This window comes from Cavia porcellus, unplaced genomic scaffold (genome assembly GCF_034190915.1).
Source record: "Cavia porcellus strain 051 isolate PalLab524CR breed Dunkin Hartley unplaced genomic scaffold, mCavPor4.1 scaffold_17, whole genome shotgun sequence".
NCBI lineage: Eukaryota > Metazoa > Chordata > Mammalia > Rodentia > Caviidae > Cavia > Cavia porcellus.
In genome coordinates this window covers 58,864,213-58,886,035 of record NW_026947500.1, presented here as the reverse complement: position 1 = coordinate 58,886,035, position 21,823 = coordinate 58,864,213, and the positions used below count along the sequence as shown (strand labels likewise).

Genomic DNA, 21,823 nt, shown 5'->3' with positions numbered 1-21,823 from the left:
GAAAGACAAATTGGGTAAAAACCTTGAAGACATAGGGGTAGGTAGAGACTTCATGAACAGTAATAAAACTGCATGGGCAATACTTCCCAGAATAAATAACTGGGATCACCTCTTATTAAAAAGTTTCTTCACCTCAAAAGAAATCTCCAGCATAGCGATAAGAAAACCCACAAACTGGGAAAAATTCTTAGTGAACTGTCCTTCAAACAAAAGACTTCTGTCTAAAATATATAAAGATTTTTTTTAAAAATCAGGCACCCAAAATTCAAAGACCCAGTCCAAAAATGGGCATCTGAGATGAATACACAGTTTTCAGATGAAGAAATACAAATGGCAAATAAATACATGAAACAATGTTTATCATCATTAGTCACTAGAGAAATGCAAATTAAAACAACACTGAGATTCCATCTAACTCCTGAAAGACTGGCCAGTATCAAGAAAACTACCAACAACAAATGCTGGAGAGGCTGTGAGGAAAAAGGAACTCTCCTGTACTATTGGTGGGAGTGTAGACTGGCGCAACCACTGTGGTGGTCAGTCTGGAGATACCTCAAAAAGCTGGGGTTGGAAGTCTGATTCAACCCAAATATTCCACTTCTGGGCATATTCCCAGAAGAACTGAAAACTTCATACCACAGTAATATTTGTGCACCCATGTTTATAGCAGCATGATTTGTAATAGCCAGATCTTGGAAACAACCTAAGTGTCCATCAACTGCTATTTATTGAAAATCTACTCTGTAGCAGGCTCACTGACATCTCTTACTACCAGCATTTTGGGGATGGGGAAATGTGACACAAAGAGGTTAAGAGACTGGCATGAGGGCACCCAGCTGGTGACTGTCAGAACCAGGGCTGCCCAAGGGGAGCACATGGGCTGTAGGAGCCTATGCCTGTGCAAGGGTAGAGTGGGGCTCCCCATCTTATACCTGCTCTCTCAGCTACATCCCATCCTCACTAAAATAATCACCATTCTGGATCCCTAAAGCACATCTGTGTTTTGGTGTCTTTGTGAATATCTCAGGATTGGAAAAGCAGCAGGACAGTTGGAAATGTGTCCTCTCTGTCAGGCTGCCACCATGTCCTCTACGCCTCATTCTGCATCATTTCCTGGAGCCAGCATGGGTTGAGATCCATACTCTCAAGTTTCACCTCAAAATACCTCAGAAGAGAAGTTCTTCAGGGAATTTTTAAGCTTTCATCCCCCAGAAGCCAATGCATCAGCTGGTAAACAGGGCCAGCTGCAGGCTTTTGCTGTCCATGTGATAGAGCTCAGAAGAGCGGTGGACAGGAGAGGTGGGTGCTAACCTAGCAGGCCAAGGGCTAATGTCATAAAAGAGACCAGTTCTCACTGGCAGGATCCCCTTGGGAGCAGAGCTGTGGGATGTGCCAGTTTGGAACTGCACAAAATGCCCCATCACAAGTGTTTGGGCAATGAGAACAGAAAGCTATTTCTGGTCTGCTGGTGAGTCACCCTGCAAGGTCCCCACACAAACCTCTAGTTTGGACACTGGCCTTGTGGAATGGCAGATGCAGATGCTTTCAGAACTTGGTCAGGTATACTCCAGGCTTTGGTTGCCGTCTGTTATTGCTGTCCGCAGTGGAGGGGAGTGGGGCATGGTGTGTGCATGGAGCAGCACCCACAGCCTGAGCACTTCCTCACCCTGCTGGCCTTCTTTTCCTTTGCTGGTACCTCCCCCTTTTTCAGGAAATGTGCTGAGAAAGGCACTGATCCTGGGGTCTAGGAGGATGCCCTGAGTAGTGGTTCAGAAGCGTGGTGCCCTACATGGGAGCAGGTTTGTGCTCAGGCATGGTGAGCTCTCATACGCACAAGGCCTTGCTCCCAGGATGGGGTAAGGACTATGCTGGGGGCCACACTGTGACAGCCTGGGAAAAGGAGTCGGGCTGTACTTTGTGTGGACCTCACTGGTGACATAAAAGGCCCACTACTGAGTGATTGATATTAGAAGTTTTTATCCAAAGTACATGTATACTATGCAATTATTTTACTATGTGATGATGAATTACTGATTCAGTCAAAATAATCAACAATTATTTTGTGTGATTAAATTCATTTGTGAAGACTTCAAAACATCAGTGGAGAAATTTTTGCACTTATTCTGCACTTGCAGAAGAGAACAAGGAAAGGACCTTAGCAGCTTCTTTCTGCCCTTTTATAGTCTAATGAGGTGACTGGAATTAGAACACTGCTAAACCAACCAGTGGACTGATACAGCAATAGGTACCCTTAGTCCCAGCATCACACACTGGAGGTCCCGCCCTCCTGAAAAGATGTATTTCTGACTGCAGGTGGCTTTGAGGAACATCTAGACACAAGCCATAACACTAAATTAACCCATAACTGAAATACTACCTCTCTTAAAATGAGCAATATTTATGATTATACATAATGGCCAATTTTAGACTTCTAAAGACTCAGTGGGAGAAAATACTGTCTTAAAAAAGCCTCAGCCATATTACAGTAGTGAAATCTCAAAAGAAAAATATAAAACCACGTGCCAAAAGTGCTATAGTCAGAATATTCAAAGTATGGTGCTTCAAAATGAAATAAAGTTAATAAAATATATTAGAGGATTGAGAAATAAGTGGTGCACAAGCACAGATTTAGTATATTAAAGAATTTATAAAAAATGATTCATAATCTAAGGGAAAGACAACGTAAAACTGAAGAATACAATCACAATTAAGCAGAAATAGTAGGATAAGTTGTGGCTTAATTGGGAGGAAACAAAAAAATATCCAGTGTAAATTTCCATTGAAAACGATGATAGCTACAAACTGTGGTAACAGTGCCATTACAGACAGAAGTTAGAGTCAATATTGGCTGAAATAAATCTTAAAGTATATCCTAATAAAAATGGTAAAAAATAGTATAGCCTTGCTATGTATTTTCAGAAACATGTTTAAACCTAAGTAAGGTTAAGGCTCCCAGAATTTTTTTTATCTTTTTATCAGTACTGGGGATTGAATTCATGACTGCCTGCTTGCAAAGCAGGTGCTTATGCCACTGAGCTAAATCCCCAGCCCCTAGAATTTTTTTAAATCTCATAACTCACACAAAAAGTTTCTTGCTGATCTGAACAAAATAATGAAGCACTTAGGGACAAAAATGCAGCCCAGCAGCCCTGCACTGGAGGCCAAGATGGAGAAGACCTCCATGGCAACCATCACCTTCCCCTTGCTGCTGTGGTACACGGGGAGGAAAGTGACCCACACACGGCAGAACACCAGCATGCTGAACATCAGGAACTTGGCCTCATTGAAGGTTTCAGGCAGGTTCCTGGCCAGAAAAGCCACAGAAAAGCTGAGCAGGGCCAGGGAGCCCAAGTATCCCAGGACACAGTAGAAGGCAGTGAGGGAGCCCTTGTTGCACATGATGATGATGTGGCCATGCTCAGCATGTGCATCTGTGTCAATGTAGGGTGGATTTGTCCCCATCCAGATATGACAAAGAATGAGTTGGATCAGGGAGCAGATGGGGATGATATAATTGGTGGCCCTGATATCAGCAGCCACCTCACCCTTTGGCCTGGAGCAGTGACCTTAAAGCCAGCACCACAGTAATGGTTTTGGCCAAGACAGTGGAAACAACCACAGTGAAGACAACTGGGAATGTGGTCTGCTGGAGGATGCAGCTGGCTGTGCTGGGACGGCCAATGAAGAGCAAGGAGCAGAGGAAGCAGAAGGTGAGGGAGAAGAGCAGGGTGTAGCTGAGAGCCTGGTTGTTGGCCTTGACAATGGGAGTGTCTCGGTGCTTCACAAGGAGCCCAAGAGTAGCTATGGGAGTTGTGAAGCTCTACCAAACAGGTTCTTCCCCAAGGGGCCTTTATAAGTTAAAAAATCCACACTTTGCAAAGAATTGTTTTGCTGAATGTTGGCATATTGATTATCTGGACATTTCACACAATGCTCCTTGTCTAGTGACAAATTCAAATTTTTATTTCTTTTGCTATTTTTCTCTTATTCACAGGCCCACCCCAGCATCTCTTTGGACTTGTTGAACCCACTTTTGTTGCTGTATGTCCTGCCCTATCTTCGCCTTTCCATTGCTTCTTACACTTACACTTTTAAAATGTTTATTATAAATATAGCTTCTTTTTTTACATTGAACTAGTATTACATCACCACCAAATTTAATTATTAATTTATCCATTTACTGGATTCTTCTACACCAATGCTCTGAGGAAATTATGTGAATTATATTTGTTTCCTTCAAATACATGTTTGCTCTTTTTATTTTCTGGAGTATACTACATTGGCCAAAATCTTCAGTGAAATGTCTGATAGAAGTGGTTTTCAGATTTGAGCCACAAAAATATAAGTTGTTTAGGGGAATACAAATACCATTTATGCAATACAGATAGTTTCCTACTGCTCCTAATATAGAGAAAATTATTTTTGTTGTGTAGTTGTAAATTTGTGTCTAAGTGGACAAGATTATTTTCAACACATGAGTTGATAAGCAATATTTTGAATTACAGACAGCTTAATTCCTTCTATACACTATACAATATTGAGAATTGTATTTCATGAACCAGAAATATTTAGTGCTTGACATTTTACATACAATATCAAAATGCCCTCTGTATGTGTGCAATCAGAATCTGAGGAGATCCGGCCATGATGGGACTTAGGCAGCTTATTCTTCTGCCCTCTTGGTAAGTGCCCCAGCGTGGGCCAGGAGGAGAACTAGTGGCTCCTGTGAGCTTACTGGTGCTCGAGCTGAGAATCAAGCACACTCCCATAGCTACCTGGGATAGATGTGCCAGCATCTCTTGGGAGGATGACCATATGCAATATAGCAAATATGGGGGATTTCCTTCTGTCTTCTGTTTGAAGGCAAAGGTTTGTTTTCACTGTTTTGTTTCATTATGTTTCTTTTGCTCTATTCAGTACTCTCAATTGATTTTATTACGTTCTGTTTTTGGTTTGATTTCGCTATACCTACTTGACTGGACATCTATTGTGAAGATAAGGAGATATACCTTAGTACCTATTACTACCATATCAGTATCCTGCTGTGAACTTCTGTACCAATTTCACTGCATTGTCTCGATTAGTTTTTTCTGTCTTGCTCTGTTGTATTTTTACTACTTTCAAAATAAAAGAAAAAAAAAGAATCTGAGAAAGAGCAATGGAAATTCTGGAGCCAGTGCATACTGAGGTAAGTATCTTCTGGGTGTTTGGAAGGATTAGCTGTCTGGACAAAATTTTTGAAAATAGAAGTCTCATGATGTTTTGAAAAAATGAAAGTACTATGAAGTCAAGGATGAAATTTCTCCCAATTATGTCACCATACCATAGGGAAATTGTCACCCAGACTCTCCAACTTACTAAATATTGCTAGATGTCAGTGTTGATTTCATTTAGGCCATCACTGTCATAGTAAATAATAACCACATTTACTGATGTTGGTTCCTTGATCAGGCTATTTTGATGCTGGATATTTGAAACATACAGTACAAAAGGATTTGAGATAATTTTTAGAAATTTGATACAAGTGCCATTCCTGTCCATCTCTGCTTTTATATATGAGAGAGATTGAAGACTTTTATGATCTGCTGTAATGAGCAGTCATGCCCAGGTCCACCTGAAGTGAATTGTCAAGTAGACCATGTGTCCTTTTCAGCTACATGACAGAAGGAAGCTGGGCATTGTCTCTAAACACAGGATCAAAAGAACTAAAAGTATTTACAGAATGTTCCACCCAACAACATCAGAATACACATTCTTCTCAGCAGTACATGGATCATTTTCTAAAATAGACCATATATTAGCTCACAGAACATATTTAAGCAAATGCAAAAAAGTTGAAATCATCCCTTGCATATTATCAGATCATAGCGCTCTGAAATTAGAAATTAATGACAAAAGATACTGCAAAAATTCCACAAACACATGGAAACTAAATAACACACTCTTGAGTAATCAGTGGGTCACAGAAGAAATTAAAGAAGAAATTAAACAATACCTAAAAGAAAATGAAAATGCAGATACAACTTACGGGAATCTGTGGGATGCAATGAAAGCCGTTCTGAGAGGAAAATTTATTGCACTGAGTTCCCACATCAGGAAAACAGAACGAATACAAATAAATAACTTGATGCTACACCTCAAACAGCTAGAAAAAGAAGAGCAAGTCAAGCCCAAAGCCAAAAGAAGAGAGGAAATTATAAAAATCAGAGCAGAAATCAATGCAATAGAGACTAAGAAAACAATCCAAAGAATCAACGAATCAAAGAGTTGGTTCTTTGAAAGAATAAATAAAATTGATAAGCCCCTAGCCAACCTTATTAAAAAAAGGGAAGAAAAAGCTCAAATTCATGCAATAAGAAATGAAAAAGGAGAAATCACTACAGACCCAATAGAAATACAGAAGATCATCAACACCTATTTCGAAAACCTCTACTCTCAAAAGTTTGATAACACAGAAGAAATAGACAGATTCTTAGAAGCATATGAAGTACCAAAGCTAGATCAAGAGGATATAAAACTGTTGAATAACCCAATCTCTGCTAATGAACTTGAAAATGTAATTAAGGCCTTACCCACCAAGAAAAGCCCAGGCCCAGATGGATTCACTGCAGAATTCTACAAGAAATATAAAGAAGACCTAATGCCGACACTCCTCAAACTATTCAATGAAATTGAAAGGGAAGCAATCCTTCCTAAGTCATTCCTGGAAGCAAACATTACTCTAGTACCAAAACCTGAGAAAGACCCAACTATAAAAGAGAACTATAGACCGATCTCCCTAATGAACACAGATGCAAAAATCCTCAATAAAATATTGGCAAATAGGATCCAGCAAATCATCAAGAAGATTATACACCATGACCAAGTGGGATTCATCCCAGGAATGCAAGGATGGTTCAACATACGCAAATCAATAAATGTAATCCACCATATCAATAAAGCCAAAAATAAGAATCACATGATCATTTCTATAGATGCAGAAAAAGCCTTCGATAAGGTCCAACACTTATTCATGATAAGAACTTTACAGAAAATTGGAATAAATGGTCTTTACCTCAATATAATAAAGGCCATATATGACAAACCAACAGCCAGCATCATACTAAATGGCCAAAAATTGAAAGCCTTTACTTTAAAATCGGGCACAAGACAAGGATGTCCTTTATCACCACTCCTATTTAATATAGTACTGGAAGTACTAGCCAGAGCAATTAGGCAAGAAAGAGAAATAAAAGGGGTAAAGATAGGAAAAGAAGAAGTTAAATTATCATTGTTTGCAGATGACATGATACTCTACATAGAAGACCCCCTAAACTCCATTGAAATACTCTTAGATACAATAAATAAATTCAGTAATGTGGCTGGATACAAAATCAATACTCAGAAATCAATAGCATTCCTATACACAAACAACAAAATTACAGAGAGGGAAATAAGAGAAACTGGACTATTCACATTAGCAAGCAAAAAAATGAAATATTTAGGAATTACTCTTACGAAAGAAGTGAAAGACTTATACAGTGAAAATTATAATACACTGAAAAAGGAAATTGAAGATGATCTCAGAAAATGGAAAGACATCCCTTGCTCATGGATAGGAAGAACAAACATTGTGAAAATGGCCATTCTCCCAAAACTGTTATACAGATTCAATGCAATCCCAATAGAAATTCCATCAACATACCTTATAGATCTAGAGAAATCACTCCTAAATTTCATCTGGAACCAGAAGAGACCCAGAATCGCAAAGGCAATTCTAAGCAGCAAAGACAAAGCAGGAGGCATCACAATCCCTGACTTGAAGTTATACTACAAAGCAACAGTAGTAAAATCAACATGGTATTGGAATCAAAACAGAGCCGAAGATCAGTGGAATAGATTAGAAGATACAACCACAACTACGAACACACTCAACCACCTTATCTTTGATAAAGGAGCCAAGCAGGTTCACTGGAAGAACGACAGTCTCTTTAATAAATGGTGCTGGAAAAACTGGCTCTCCATTTGCCGAAAACTAAAGCTAGACCCATGTCTATCACCATGTACTAAATTAAAATCTAAATGGGTCAAAGATCTGAATATTAAAACAGAAACACTAAATCTATTGGAAGACAAATTAGGTAGAAACCTTGGAGACATAGGAGTAGGTAAAGAATTCATGAACAGGACTCAAACTGCACGGGAAATACTTCCCAGAATCAATAACTGGGACCACTTCTTATTAAAAAGTTTCTGCATGTCAAAAGAAATCTGCAGCATAGTGAAAAGAAAACCCACAAACTGGGAAAAGATTTTAGTGAACTCTCTCTCAGACAAGGGCCTCTTGTCTAAAACATATAAAGAATTAAAGAAACTCAGACCTCCAAAATTCAAAGATCCAATCCAAAAATGGGCATCTGAGATGAATACCCAATTCTCAGATGAAGAAATGCAAATGGCAAATAAATACATGAAAAAATGCTCATCATCATTGGTCATTAGAGAAATGCAAATTAAAACCACACTGAGATACCATCTCACTCCTGAAAGAATGGCCAGGATCAAGAAAACCGACAACAAATGCTGGAGAGGCTGTGGGGAAAAGGGAACTCTCCTGCACTGCTGGTGGGAGTGTAGACTGGTACAGCCTTTGTGGAGATCTGTCTGGAGATTTCTCAAAAAGTTGGGACTGGAAGTCCCATTTATTCCAGCTATTCCACTTCTAGGCATATTCCCAGAAGAACTGAAAGCATCACACCACAGTGATATATGTGCACCTATGTTTATAGCAGCACAATTTGTAATCGCCAGATCATGGAAACAACCCAAGTGTCCATCAACTGAGGAATGGATAAAAAAGTTGTGGTATTTCTATACAATGGAGTATTATTCAGCTATAAAGAAGGATCACATTGAGATATTTATCAATAAATGGGCGCAGCTTGAGACCATACTCATAAGTGAAATAAATCAATCTCGCATGTGTGAATACCGAATAGTTTCCCTAATGTAAGTAATGATTCAAATATATAAAAATATGTGGTAATCATGATTCCCCATTAGGTGGCCTTGGAGCCTTATAAAGTTTTCACTCATTAATTAGAAAGGCTTTATTCTGGGCTTCTTGATTTGAAAAATATTTGAAGCTAGAGTATATGAAGTTTTATCCAAATATTTCAAGGAAAAAGACACTATGGTAACTACTATTAAGTCAGGTTATATGGTGGCGAAGTACTAGGTTGTTGAAACAGTCATGCTGTGACCTCTATTGTTATATTGTTATGTCCTGTTTTATCTCAATCTCCCCCTTATTGTTTTAAAAAAATTAGTCATTTATGTTTGTCTTAATTAAAGAAAAAATTCAAATAATTAGGATATATAAATAATAACTCTTTTTGATTTCCTATTAACTTGTTTTGAAGTCCTGTAGTACTCCCACGATCTTGTTTTGACTGATTAGACTCTGTTCCATTCTATATGGTAGTATCAAGTTTGAAGACATAGGCAACTACTTTGAAGACAATAAGATTCACTAAGATACCCATTCTGGTTTGACTATTGTCTTCTTTGGAAGTCCTGTAATGTTTACAATGCCTAAGTTGTATTGGTCTTGTTCTCTACTGTTTTGTCCAACTTTATAATATCTAATGAGATAGACAATTCTTTTTAAGGAAACAAGGGACAACGTTGATAACCATAGTTGATAAACTTGTACTGTGTTCTACACCATGTGCTATGTCTATCCTTGGTATTGACTGACAGCTTTGTTTTGCCATATTTGACTGTATTCTCCCCCCCCCCTCCCCAAAAGTAATAAGCACTAAGGAGTAATGAAATCCAAAGTGTGTGAATTTTGTTGTAAAAAAGAGAGGGGAAGAAAAAAAAAAAGAGCTCTAACGGATATAACAGCAAGTGTGTTTAGGGGTGTTAAATAGCTGACTGTATCAATGTTTGTGGATCATTGAACACAGCTGTTTGCAGTCTACCTGTTTGAATGTCCACCTTGTATTCTTTGATGCTGTGATTTGAGGAACTATTTTCAAGATGATAATATGTAATATACTAACAGGTGATTTCTTACTGTTATGTTTTTTTTTGTTTGTTTGTTTGTTTGCTTTGTTTTTGTTTTGTTTTGTTTTGTTTTGTTTTGTAGTTCTGTATTACGTGTACCCTTACACTGCTTTGGTTTGTTTTGTGTTTTTCTCTTTTTCCTCTTAAATTAAAAAAAAAAAAAAAAAGAACTAAAAGTAACCTAAAATGAAAAGAAAATTGGAAGCAATATCAAGAAGTGTGCTGATAAAACTATACTACTAGAATCAAAAAGTAGTAATGACTAGATGCAATAAAAGGAGATACTGGTTCCTCCCGTCTTTTTAATCATCTCATTCATGGAAAGCTTTTTAGAAAATAGCTGGAAAGACTCAAATTTCCACAGTATGCCTTTACTTTTTTAAGATCTTACTTAGACAGGACTTTTCTAGCACCTGAATCATTTTTCAACAGCAGAGAAAAGCCAGCTCAGCACCAGTGCTATTTGTCTTGCAGTTAGAACAGAATATCATAAAGAAGAAATAAAATAGACCACACTCCCAGACATCTGGTACATTTATACCAGGTTCCCTGAGCACTTGGAGCACAGAGGAACTAGAGAACTTTCACCATGGTCATTTGCCCAGATGTCCTCACCTGAGGTCCCTGACTTCAGCTCTACCATTATATACATTGGAATGAACATACTGATACTAAAAAGACAGAAATACTGAAAGCCCAGTGTAGGTCCAGAGTTTTTCAGCTAACAAAGGCCTACCATTCCAGTGGTCATATCTGGGCAGAGTCTCCAAGAACTCACTGTGTTGGAACAAGATGATCTTAGTAAGAGGACCACTGGGCTATTTTTGTTATGAAATAATACATTCTTTCTAAATTTTGTCACATTCAAATCAACTGTACAAATTTAAGGAAATGTGGAATTCTTTCCATTGAATATCTCATTTATAAGATTACAGTGAATATTTATTTTCTTAAATTTCTCAATCACTGATATTGAAACTTTAGATGTGGCCATTTTACAGCAAGTGAAATAAACTGGTACATCACTCAAGAAGTGCCAAAAGTACTGTTTGCTTTCTTACAAGCACATACAATTATATCCCTCCATTTTTCCCAATAAATGCTCTCTTGGAAATAGCGTAGAAAAGGAGACTGTCTTATAGGGCACAAATTGTCATGTTTTCACCAATGATTATTTTTAAAGAAACCCTCAAGTTTAAGGAAAGCTGTGAAGCAGTCCACAAGATACTAAATGTCTGCTTGCTACATGAAAATCCAAAGTAAAGGCCATCATCTAAGTCACTCTCACTTCCCAACCCTACAAAGAAGTGATGGAGAGCTTCACCACAGTCTGTCTGTTATTTTAAAGTCAAATTTGCAATTGAGCTCCATTCCTATGTAGGCAGTGTAACTGGGGAGTACACAGACAGAGAACTGCTTAAGTATGGAGTCGTACATTCATAACATCTGCCAGATGGTGTAATTCACTTTACCACAGCAGAAATTATAATAAGAGGCACATAAAATATTACCACCTCAGCAGTTTATTTGATGCTAAGGTCTGGCTGTGGAAAGCGTAGTTTACATTTGTATCACGCCCCTTACAGCACTCTCACATAGCCTCTGCCACGCAGAGTCACTTTCCAAAGGGTGCCGGCTTCACTTCAGTGAGCCCATCCTGAGGCTCACTTCATTTTTTGATGAGGTGCTGATTTTCTCAGCAGCAGTAAGGCAGAAAATAAACATGGATCTTTAAATGTAGAAGACCAAGTAAATCTAAAAAGCAAGTACAGTCTTCTCAGAGCTGCACAAAGTGTCCCATGCATACTCAATAATGTGTGGTGCTACATGGTAAGGATTCATGTCATAGTGGTGAGGTTTCTTTCTAGTGAGTCTGCACACAGAAACTTAATAAGCTTGAAGCTTTAGGAAGTGAGTGTGCAGGTGTTTTGGGGAGTGTCCCTGTTTTTGACCTTACCTGTTACTTTAAATGAGCCTTGCAAGTACAGTGTGAGGTGCCAATTATTTTTCACAAGATGCTCCTTGTACACAGAAACATGATCTCAATTTACTGCTTTGGTCCTTAGGGTGATTGTAAATCAAATTTGGCATCTTACAGAGATGTCAGAAAATTATTTTATTGTGAGCTGCTGCTACTTTACAATTTTAAATGAGAAATTCCAGACTGTGATGAAGATATATGCTGAGGATCTGTAATACAATCATCATGTTTGACTGTACCGTTGATCCCATGTTGTATTTAAATTTCAGAACAACTGCACAGGTAAAATCTGAACTTTAATGATCCCTTAAGTTCATTCAAAAATTAAATAGATCTGTGCATTGTGGCACATTACTGCAGGGCCAGCCACCTGGGAGCTGAGATGGCCTAGAATATCAAAGCCAACCTTGGTGACTCTTTCCTCCTGGTCACTCCCTCTTGCGGTCTCCCAGCTCTGTGTGGATAATGCACAGTGAGTGTCACCATTCTGCCCTGGGCAACACAGGATGGCAGTTAAGACACTAAAATTAAACTGTTCTTCCCCCTTCTGACCCTGTCATACCCTTAATCTGTCTGAGTTTTTTTCCTCGGGTGTATAATTTTCCTCATTATATCATGAGATCATTCAAAATAGCACATGTGAGAAATCTCAGCATCAAACAATTATGCAATACATGACTTGGAAAGTTTACTTTTTCACTGACATTATTATTTAGGCAATACTCCTTGCAGTTCACTAGTGAACAAGGTAAGGCAATCAGAAATAGGACACAAATTAGGAATGACTTCAAAGTCCAGCTGGGCTCTGTTTTTTCATAGAGCAATTATCTTTAGAACTGTTTTTCTTCTGCCTTAGCAATTTGTTTGCCTGTCGATGTCGCTCCTGGCCGGCAGGAAAGACACACGACAAGGTCTGGCGGTGGTCAGGCTTTTCTTTATTCTCTCCTTATACAGTCTGCCCCGAAGCCTCTACTGGTCCGCTCTCCGCGGCTCCTTCCGTGCTTCAGTCTGCCCCGAAGCCTCTACCGGTCCGCTCCCCGCGGCTCCTTCCGTGCTTCAGTCTCTCCCGAAGCCTCTACCGGTCCGCTCCCCGCGGCTCCTTTTGTGCTTCTCTCTCTCGGGGGTGGAGGCACTGGCTATATATAGGATTAATAGCTAGGCAGACTACCCTGTGAGGCGGGAACTTAGTGGGGTGATAAGAAACAGGTGCCACACAGGCGGGCTCGATGAGAGGGGTAATCTAGCTCAGGCTTTTGTACTTTCCCACAGGCCTCGCAATCACCGCGTCTGATGACTTGACAGTGCCACGGCTCCCAACATCTCCCCCTATTTTATTTTAAATGATGGCTACGCGCATCGCAGCCCGTCCTGGATAGAGTGCAGAGGCCTATGCCCCGAACTGAGGCCCACCGTAGGCCCTTAGCGTAGACCCTGGTCGGCCGTCCCAGGGTCCACCAAGGCCCTGAGGCCCTCGTCCTTTTTTCTAGGGCCAGGAATGAACCGGACGGAACCTGGTTGCACATAGGCATGCACTCATTTCTCTCCACGAATCCCCTCGGAGAGAAATTTATCTAACAATCCAGCGGCTTTCGAGCGGAACGGGGTAGGGCCTGGCTTATGTTGAGTCGTGCTGGGGAGGCACGCTCTTACCCGTCATTGACTCACCCACCCTGCTACATGTTGTTGTCTAGGGAGGAGAATGTGGGAAGCCTGTCACTTTTAAACGCGGTCGTAGGCCATGCGAGCGAGCCATGCGTATACAAGGGTAGCACATAGGGGAGCAAGCCGTTCCAGGCCCCCAAAAAGGGATTGTCCTGCAGTTCTTTTAGGGCTCATCTTGTTGTTGGGTCTGCGGTTGGCCTCTGGTGGAACAGGCCTGATCTTCAGTCGAGGGACTTGTCGCGTCAACCTCTCTGGGACCCACATTGGTTCTCGTCCCAATTCCTGCGGAAAGACACAAACCGCGCCTCGGCTTCCTCTTTTGTATCTCTGCCCTCCTTGACGGACCCTTCTCGGGAGCTTCCTCACTGTGCCTGTTCAAACACCTCGCGTACTTCTACAAGTTCTTGAGAGCTCCCCCCGTAACTACCCTCACTCTTTAGGCACGCGTGTATCATTTCCCACAATGGACGAGCAGAGACTGAAGCTCTACCCTCCCGTTCTGCTAGGGAAAGGTCTCTGCCCAACTTTTCCCAGGAGGGCAGGTTTACATGCCCTGTAGGCAGAAACCAGGGAGCAAAGCTGTCAATCTCTGCAAGGAAATTTTCTAAAGTCTTATGCCCCACCTTGAGGTCCTTGGACTTTAGGAGTCTCCGAAGGACCAACACCAAGGCTGTGTATCTTTACTTGGCATGTTCCCCATTTTTAATATATCTTCTGTTATTTTTACTTCTATGTTTATGTTTTACACTCTTTTATTACCTTAAGTTCTGGTGTTATGTTTCATACTCACCGCGTGAGGCCCAAGAAACCCGCCACTTACGCGTGAGGTTGAGAGGAGTCTACAAACCCTGTAGGTGCGCGCCACCCAGGGCCCAGGCTTATCCTCTACTCACCTGTCCTGCAGCTGCAGCACTGTGTAGGAGAATGCAGTCCACCGCCGCGTCTCGGGGTTGATCAATCCCCGTGCGGGCCACCAAATGTCGATGTCGCTCCCGGCCGGCAGGAAAGACACACGACAAGGTCTGGCGGTGGTCAGGCTTTTCTTTATTCTCTCCTTATACAGTCTGCCCCGAAGCCTCTACCAGTCCGCTCTCCGCGGCTCCTTCCGTGCTTCAGTCTGCCCCGAAGCCTCTACCGGTCCGCTCCCCGCGGCTCCTTCCGTGCTTCAGTCTCTCCCGAAGCCTCTACCGGTCCGCTCCCCGTGGCTCCTTTTGTGCTTCTCTCTCTCTCGGGGGTGGAGGCACTGGCTATATATAGGATTAATAGCTAGGCAGACTACCCTGTGAGGCGGGAACTTAGTGGGGTGATAAGAAACAGGTGCCACACAGGCGGGCTCGATGAGAGGGGTAATCTAGCTCAGGCTTTTGTACTTTCCCACAGGCCTCGCAATCACCGCGTCTGATGACTTGACAGTGCCACGGCTCCCAACATTTGCCTACTGGGGAGAGGAGACTAGGGGCACAATTACATTTCTTTGCTTAAATTAAGAATTGTTTGTGGCCTGAGGCAAGGTTAGAAAAAGATGGTGATGGCTTTTGCATCAAAATGCTGCACTTGAGTCTAAGCTTCTAGTCATGATCACAGTCATGAGAATGAAAAGCCATGCATAATGGTGAAGTTTGGTGTGCTGTCACCTTCTCTGTGTCCCAGCAGGCATCAGCTACTGATGTATATTTTACAAATTAAGTTCAGTTACACATCAAATAAACAGGCCTAACCCCCAGAATAGAGCCTCATATGCATTAGGTCTTGCTAAATAGTTTAAAAAGAAAATTTTGGATTGAGTCAACTACTTCATTTTTAACCCATCATGAGGCCTGATTGTCTATGTAAAAGCAATGATCTTATCACCTAGTTTTTAAAAGTTACAGTAATGCAACAGAAGTTTAAAGTCTCCCACCTAGCAGCATGGCACATAGATGCAAAATAAAGACAAAAAGAGAAAGTTTTGCACTTGAGAAGCTCTGGGATGACCAATGTTCTCTTTGGAACAAAAGGCTATGAGTCCAAAAACTCATGGCTCTTATTGGTATTAATCAGGAAGGTGGGGGGGGTGATCATGGCAAAGTGCTAAGAAAAAGGAACTTTGCAGGCATTGACTGTAAAGAAAAATAGAGAAATATTGTACCAGGCACAAAGGCTTCCAATTAGTAATTGGAAGCCTTGATGTGTGAAAGGCTGGTACCATTACTACCAAGAAAATATAATTCTTTTTGAGTCCCATGGCCTGTGGTGTTAGCTCATATCTCAGCTCTGGACTTTCACAGGCTCCTGCACAAGCCTTGTTCTAGGCATCAGCAGTGGGTGATGGGAGGTGTGCAATTCTTGTTTAGCCAACTAAGGGAACATGTGTTTCAATACCGCCAAGTTTGCATGTGTCAGTAAATGGGGTTGAAGGAGAGGTTAGGAAAAGATCTAGACAAGGGGCTTCACTTCTCCAGAGAGTGTAGCTTGGTAAGATATTGGTTTCTTACCAGGTTCTGCAGAAAAAAACAGTGATTTATCTAAAAATTCTAAGAAGACACACAGTTTAAAGTCCACATAGAAGTTATTGCTTTCTTAATGAGTTTGCATAGGAATGTGATCGAGCATGATAGAAACTATCTTTAATTCTGAGCAAGTATCACAGATGAGTTTTATTTTGTGTAAAGTTCTGGAATACTATAAAATAGTGCTTTAGTTATAAACATTAGATATTTTACAGATTGTGTTATCCTTAGCCAAGATGCTGGGATCTGAAATGTTTTCAGATTTTAGAGGATTTTTTTTTATTTTTAAAAATTGGAACATTTTTACAGGTTACATGTAAAGTGGTACCCACTGCATTATGACATCATTAAAAATGGTGTGTGTTAAAGATCTTCCAATGCTGCAAGCAATAATGCAAAATATAGTTTACAAATTTTTAGTGATGCTCAACTTAAATTACAATTAGCTAAAAGTCAGGCAGATACTAGTAACAAAATCAATCTCAATGCTGAGAATGACATCTTAGTAACTTTCCTATCACTGGTATAAATACTCAATTCACAACCTTAAGGATGGGAAGTTTATTTCAGCTCATGATTTCATGCCATGGTTGGCTGGCTACAGGGCAAATGGATATGGCAGAGAAAAAATTATGAACCCATCACAGCCAAAAAGCAGAGAGATTAAGGTGGAGCCTGAGAGTACAATACATCCTTCCATCTCTCAACTAAATGATCCATGTCTAACAAGGCCCTCCTTCTAAGCAGGATAGTTAGCTACTGAACTCAGTGAAGCTGAGTTTGGTGCCCACACAATCCATTCATCTTCCAAAAGCACCGCCTGATAAAACTTGAGGAATTGGAGGGGGATAATTTGGTTCTAAATATAACAAATAGTATAAACCAAGTTTCAATTACAAGAAATTCAAGAATTGAGGGAGGTAATGAGCAGCAAGGTGATTAATCATGTTCAGTGCTGTTACTGTGCAGGCTGCTTCTAGGATGGACCCACTGTCTGCAGGGGTTTCAAGTTCAAGACAGTTCTGCCCAGATCACCCTCTGGGAACCAGATGCTTAACATCTGCATGATCCCTTCTGAACCTGTGAGTCTCTGAAGTAAGTTTTGCCTACATTCATTTCTTTTTTAAAGATATAACATAAATATCTCCCATAAAAATAATCTGACAGTAGACTTAGTTGTAAGAATTTAAAGAAAAGGCAAAGGAAAAATAGGCATACTACTGAAGTATGAAATACAGTCTTAAGTTCAAATTAAGTCTTCATGGTGCTCAGTTAAATCGATAATCATTTCACAGTGGATCCTACTCAGGAATGTTGCATAATTCTTTTGATGGATTTAATAATTCTGTTGTATCTAAAAGAGATAGGTTATGTCCACTCTGAGTAACAGCACTATTTATTCATAATTCCTAGCAAGCCAGCATAATTGTATTCAGTTAGTCTGTTGTAATGTTAAACACAGGCCTGATGACAAAAACTTAGTTCAGTTTTCATTTAGTCATCTTACTTCCCTTTAAGCACAGTCCCTTTTTATAGAATATGAACAAAGAAAAATTCTCATGTAATTTATTTTGCTGAGAAAAATTGTTAGCTAATCCTTTAAGGATAAAAGCAGAATACTCTAAACAGTCTTATAAGAGAACAACAAACCATGGTGAAGCATTAGAATTTTACTATGTAATAAGTGTTCCACATTGCTAACAAAATGCTAACAATAAGTTACAGAAAAACAGGACCTTTTAGGAACCAGGAAATATTTTGCTCATATCTTAATTTTTAAAATTCAAAGCAATTTAAAAATGTAAGAAAATTCACCCATTTGTTATAAATATGGTCCCCCAAATTAATGGATATCCAATATTTGATAGCAAAACATCAAAACCTCCTCCACTAAAAGAGAAAGAATGCAAAGCAGCTCAGGATCACTTTGCATCACTACGTTATATTAGCAATAAAAAAAAAGCAGAAAGAAAATCCTTAAGGAGTGGAGAGAGAAGATAAAATACTACTACAAGATCACGTGATTTAAAAGTACAAAAGATTTGGCAAACACTAACATAGGAACCAAGAAATTAGGTTAACCTTGATACACGAAATTATACTTTTCTTGTAAGCCATAAATAAAATATAAAAATGTGACAGATAAATGATTCTATTTCACATACTCAGCAAAACTTAAAAATAATAACCAGGAATAAGGACAGGAATAATTTTTGCATATATATAATTGCATGTATATGTAATGTTCACAAAGAAAGATATAGTAAATACACACATGCATCCCCGTAACAAAAGATAAACTAGATAAGTGGAAAAAAACTTAGCAATTGGAGACAGGAAAAAATACTTTTGTAACCTATCTAGCTCTCCCCTAATTTTAGTAATCAATACATTGCCATGTTAAATTCAGAGGTTTTAGTTTATGGTCAGACAATTCTAGAATGCTCAAGGTCATGCAAGGCTAATCATCTGTAAAAACATCAGAAATGTTTAAGAATGTGAAGGCAAGAAGAGAAATAAAAAGCCAACTATTTAAATGTAAAACAATCAAAATATGTAAAGCATAGCAGTTCTTAAAGAGAAAAAAAAATACTTATTAAGTTCATGAAATATTATGGCCTAAAAAGAGTTCATCAAAAATACATAAAAATAATGAGAAACCAGGTAAGAGACAAAATGAAATTGACTAAAATATCAAAATTATGCAAAAATAATAGAATTGATGGCAAATTTAGGAAGGGACGGGGACACAGAAAAATTAAGATGTGCCACATGCGTGTGTCAACTGTCCACGGTGAAGTGAGCATCATGTACCCCACACACACACACTAATGAAAATAATCTGGGGCTGTAACGCAGGGGTAGAAGTCATTGAGCTCAGTTTCCAGTAATAGGAATGATGAGAATGTCAAAACAGAAAAAGGAAAGAACAGAGGAAGGAGGCAAAGCGTATTTTAACACAGAGAGAGCTTTTGAAGAGGGCCTAATGCTGAGAAAAGTTAAATTGCTAATTGAAGAAAAAGCCCTTTTATCCTTGACCTCTTTAACCATTTTGTCATGTCCTGGGATCACGGGGCTGTGAAAGGGAGGTGGTAAATGCGTTTTAAGGTTATGCTCCTACCAGAGGCCTTGGCAATCTCATTTTCAGCACAAGGTATGTGATCAAAAGAGCAGGCAGCCCTTTCCTCCTGAGGAGATTTCCTAAATCCAGGACCATACCTCTCACTGCACATGGACTGGGAATGCCGAGGGAAGACAGCTATGCATTGCTAACTTCTGTGTTTACCTTATTGTTCATAGAGTGATAAAGTTAATGCCTTTATGTGCATAAATTGAGTTATTCAACAAGATGCGATATTTAAAGAATGACAGAATATCTGCGAAGTTTATAAAAATATAGATAAATAAGTTGTTTGCTATTCATGAGATTGTTGTTCAATGGGAAAATTATGTTGGAAGGCATGTTGGTAAATTTTTGTCTGTGGTCATTTTCTGAAGCAAAATTGGGTACAGAAATTCCACAAAAAGATTGTGCTTTTCCATGGCTTATGGTTATATATATCTCTGTAATACCCACTTTCATAGTCTCAAAGATGATTCTTGACAATCAAGAGTATGCAAGCAAAATACTCTTACATTAAACTAATGCCTTCTGGAAAATTCCAAAAATTGAAAATGGCATATTCTGCATTCAGTTTCTTTTTCTCATCCAAATTCACTTAGTGTCCAGCAGGATTTTTAACTTGAGTGTTCCTCAGAAAAGGCTGCAGCTATAAGAGATGCATTACCCCTTGATGAACAGAGTCTCAAATTTAAGACAGAAAACATAACAGAGGGAAGTTACCTAATGTATTTAATCTTAGTTTTATAAAATATATTTAACAGGAATTCCATGGAGTAGAAAAAAATGAAACCTATGGTTGATTAAATATTATAGTATTCCTAAAATTTCAATCATTTTCAAGAAAAACTACTCTAGTGAAGTCCACTTAAATAAACAGCATACATGGGTGTGACCCCCAACTCAATTTGGATCCAAAGGTTTCCCCAAACCATGTTTTTCTCTGATTGTGTGACATTTCTTCCAGTCATGTCATATGCCAGTGTGTTTGTCATCCAGACTCCTCATGTCCCCAGATATTGTCCTATACCATGATTTGCATCATTTAGATTCTCAGTATCATAGTAAATGCTAACCATATTTACGGGTGATGTTTCCTTGGTCAGGAAATCATTTCCCTGTGTATGAAAGACATGGAACAGCACCATTGGAGGTCATTTTCACAAATGTCACACAGACTCTGTTCCTGTCCATCTCTGCTCTCACATCTGAGAGAAACTGAAGACCTTTCAGATCTTTGGTGATGCCCAGTCCCACCCAGGTGAAACTGTGCCCAAGGAGACTATGCCACAGTGCAGAGATGTGTCCTTGGAGGCCATATAAGACACAGAAGGAAACTGGTCATTGTCACTCAACATAGGATCAAAAGGGCCAAAGACAAGCTCAAAAGAAAAGGAAACTGACTGCATGGGCCCCATCTCCACTCACCATCTTGTAGCACCTGACACTGGCACTGAATGAGGCTTAGTTTGCTTCCAGACCACCCACCCTCCTGTGTGGAAATAGAGGCCCAGTTTGAGAAGTTGCCTGTGCTGTTCCTGTTTGTACTGCTGTTGACCTGCACTCTCCCCTGTAGGTATAATTAGGGGCATCATCCTGTCCTGTTGCCCACTTGGGGAACTCTCCTGTATCCTCCAATGGCTGTGCAGGCATCGTCATCAAAACCCAAGAAAATCACATGGAATTCCAAAGTCCAGTGAAGGAAGAATCATTAAAAAGGCAGGGACATCTCTGTCCACCTCTGCTAAAGCATGAAGTGTTGGGAAGACTGGAAGGAAACAGCATAGTGTAAGTATTATCATGGGTTTTTTGTTTGTTTGTTTGTTTGTTTGTTTATTTTTTTGTTTTTTGTTTTTTTTTGCTTTAAAGAGAAGACAAGGCACAGAAAAATTACAAAGTGAGCAAACAAAAGCCAGACTATGATGACAACAACAGAATAGTGATACAGGATTTCAAAACAAGATAATAGGAATTTGACAACAGTTGTTATATTACATATTGTTATCCTCAAAAATAGTTACTTAGATTATGAGGTAGTCATGCAAAATTGATTAAATAATATGATTTCCCTTTGAGCAGTTTCTTTCCCTTTCACTATATCTATTGTAATTTTTGGATCTTATTTACTCTCAGTTTTGTACACTAGCAAGACAATACAATTTTTATCATCTTTTTAGTTTAAAAATATAAAAACAATGGCAATGCAAAAATAGACATCTCTTACAGTACTTATTACAAATAGCCCCATTCACTTCATCTTTTCTACAACAGAAACACAAATAGTCTCTCAGTTTTGAAAAGCTTTACATTTATATCCCTTGATATCAGAAATTCCTTCAAGAACACAACAAAAATGTCCTGTATTTTCCTTAATTATCACGTGTCTTCATTAGCTTTTAATTTTAAAACAGAGTCTTGCTATGTAGTTATATTCCCCATGCTGGTCTTGAACTTGCCTCTTCCACCCAGAGTGCTGTGATTATGGGTGTGCACCATCATACCTGGGATGTGTTGCTTCTT

At 39.4% G+C, this 21,823-nt stretch overlaps 1 pseudogene; it reads right to left on the bottom strand.

The window, feature by feature from the left end:
* Window positions 1-3,069: 3,069 nt before the first annotated feature.
* Window positions 3,070-19,415, bottom strand: LOC100724839 (vomeronasal type-2 receptor 116-like; annotated as a pseudogene).
* Between the last annotated feature and the right edge of the window lie 2,408 nt (window positions 19,416-21,823).